This window comes from Mirounga angustirostris, unplaced genomic scaffold (assembly GCF_029215605.1).
Source record: "Mirounga angustirostris isolate CCGP_5_RB_7025 unplaced genomic scaffold, mMirAng1.0.hap1 SCAF_4, whole genome shotgun sequence".
NCBI classification, from domain to species: Eukaryota; Metazoa; Chordata; class Mammalia; order Carnivora; family Phocidae; genus Mirounga; species Mirounga angustirostris.
The window spans coordinates 109,487,239-109,490,144 of NW_026991712.1; the positions used below are offsets into that span (position 1 = coordinate 109,487,239).

General features: G+C 40.8%; 1 pseudogene; it reads left to right on the plus strand.

The window, feature by feature from the left end:
• The first annotated feature begins 605 nt into the window (after positions 1-605).
• On the plus strand, positions 606-1,626 carry LOC123858301 (nucleoside diphosphate kinase A-like; annotated as a pseudogene).
• Positions 1,627-2,906: the final 1,280 nt, after the last annotated feature.

Here is a 2,906-nt window from a genome sequence, read left to right on the forward strand (position 1 = left end):
GATAACAATAGTGCCTAATTCATAGGTTTGTTGTGAGGACTAAATGAGTTAATTTTTGTGAAGTGCTTAGAAAAGTTTGTGGCACATAGCAAGTGCTATAGTGTTACAGAACCTGGACTGGATGGCCTGACAGAAGAACCAAGTGGCACCCACAGATCTTGGAGGATAGAAGGTTTATTTAATGCCTGTGGGCTCAGAGGAGGGTGATCTCCAAAGATCTGAGTCCCCAGCACAAACAAAGGGGGTAATCTATACACTTCTACTTCCTCATTACTTGGCGCTTTGGGTGCGTTTGCGAAGCGGGGCAGTGAGAAGAACCCGGATGGGTACATGCGGGAAGCAGAGCGGGGAGAAGAACCTGGAAAAGCCCCGGGGCAAGGACTGGGACCCTCTCGCTGGCTTGGTCGGCTATCTTAGGACACAGATTTTCCTTATCAATAGAATTGTTTGCTGTTATTTTGCCACTATTCACATTCTATCATGTGTATATTGGTTCTAAGTCTTATCCCAGTCTAACTTGTATCATGGTTAAATATGTACATGACAGGGTGGCACCAGATGGAGTTGTAGCCTCAACAGTTGGAGGGCTCTCTATCCCCAGGACCATGGCCAACAGTGAATGCACCTTATTGTCATCAAGCCTGATGGGGTCCAGCGCAGCCTGGTGGGAGAGATCATCAAGTGTTTTGAGCAAAAGGGATTCTGCCTGATTGCTATGAAATTCATTCAGGCTTCTGAAGACCTTCTCAAGGAACGCTACATTGACCTAAAGGACCATCCATTCTTTGCCGGCCTGGTGAAGTACATGCAATCAGGGCCTGTGGTTGCCATGGTCTGGGAGGAGCCGAATGTGGTGAAGACAAGCCAAGTGAGCCTCGTGGAGACCAACCCTATAGACTCCAAGCCTGGGACCATCCATGGGGACCTCTGAATCCACACTGGCAGGAACATTATCCATGGCAGCGATTCCGTGAGAGTGCAGAGAAGGAGATTGGCTTGTGGTTTCAACCTGAGGAGCTGGTGGATTACAAGAGTTCTGCTCAGAACTGGATCTGTGAGTGACAAGAGAGCAGACCTCAGAGCTTTGCCCACTCCATCTCCATTGTCTGTCTCTCCTTCCCGTGGGCAGGGGGCCAGGCTCTAGCAAATCCAGTTATTATTAAGAATTCCCTTGTAATCTGAAGGGGAACTCTTGGAGCTGGGAGTGCTCCCTATACAGTATTATGTGTTACCATCAGATTAAAATATTTCATTTCCCTCCCAAAAAATATGTACATGACAGACTATATTGAAAATTTCTTAAGGACTACCACAGTGTCTTATTTATGTATCCCCCATAATGCTTTGCACACTATAGGTTGCAAGTAATGTTACTTAATTGAATTGTTAAACTGCTTGCACTAGTAAAGTTCTGCTCTCTATTTCTTCTACTTCTTCTACTTCTTGGTAAATTTTACTCTCATAGGCTCAAATATAATAATAAATTAGTGACATATAAAACTGCTGGTTCTTGAAAATTAAGCCCTGGAAGTATTTTAATTTTATTATGAACCAAGAAGCTGTGTAATTTTTTTTTCCTAAGAAATTAATTATACCTTTAGATGAGAGGCTATCATAGTGTGATTTCTAGACCACTGATGGCCCACAAGTGCCCTCTGAGTGGTCTTCAGGCTCATCACTTGTAGTTTGCAGGTTTATAATAAGACACCATCTGTGCTTTTGTTGCTGCCATGACTTCATAATCTATTTACGATGGTCAATAAAATTCAAATATTACTTCAAGGGTACACCATTTATTTTATTCTGCTGAGAAAAAGCGGGCAGATGAGGGGTTCACTGGATTTTATGTACAGCAACTGACCTGCAGATTGGTCAAGTGTGGTAGCCATTCCTTTAGATAGCCTCTGGACAGAAAAGGTTGAAAACTTTTCAAGCTTTCTCACCTAATCTGTGTCATCACAAACCAAAGGTTTACTGTTGACCAGATGCATATGGTCGCATCCGTCTCTTTGAATCAAAGACAGAATAGACATCAGCCATCAATAATAAAGGACAGAAACCAAAAACTGAGAGTCATCTGAGGCTAAGGACATAATCACCAAGACATGAATGGTGTTTTCAGTTCTGTAGACCCTACTCAAATAACTCCAACTAACCCATGTTGTGCCTGGTATTATTTATTTCCCCCATTTAAATGTAAGCCTCAGTTACTCTAGAAACCAGCTTGATAATGCATAACTTCTCCATTAGGAATATTTTTATGGAGCCCATCGTTATGAATTCATTTGCTATTCACTGTAATAGCACATATCATAATGAATTCATTTAGTATTCATGGGGATAACACAAACACCATTTAGTAGCTGGTTAATGAACTGAGTGGGGCTCTTTATCCTTCCTGGGTTTTATAAGAAACAATGCTCATTTATTTAAATCATCAACTTCTTTTTCAACTTCATTTTATACATATGCTACTTCTTCTTGTTCCCCAATGTCCAAGTATAATGCTGAGGTAAAGGACAGCTTTTTCTGGATAAAAGGAACCCAACAACAAAGGGTCCCGAGACATGGAGATTGAGCTATTAAGTGTAATTATGTTTCAATTCATTGCAGACCAGTTTTGACAGTTTTATCCTGAAAATTAAAAATCACCAAGGAAATAATACTATTTATGCACCAGGCTCTGAGCTAAACTAAAAGGTTCATTATTAAGCCCACTATGAAGATTAAAAAACAAAAACAACAAAGTACCAAAAAACTAAGTAACTTGTTCAAAATCACATGAAAAATAACTGAAGAATTTGGAGTTCAAACCCAAGAAATCCTATTCCAGATCTGTGGCCTTCACAGTGTGCTAAGCCACATGCTATCTTAGTTATCAGTATCTTAGCTTTCCTTCTTTGTAA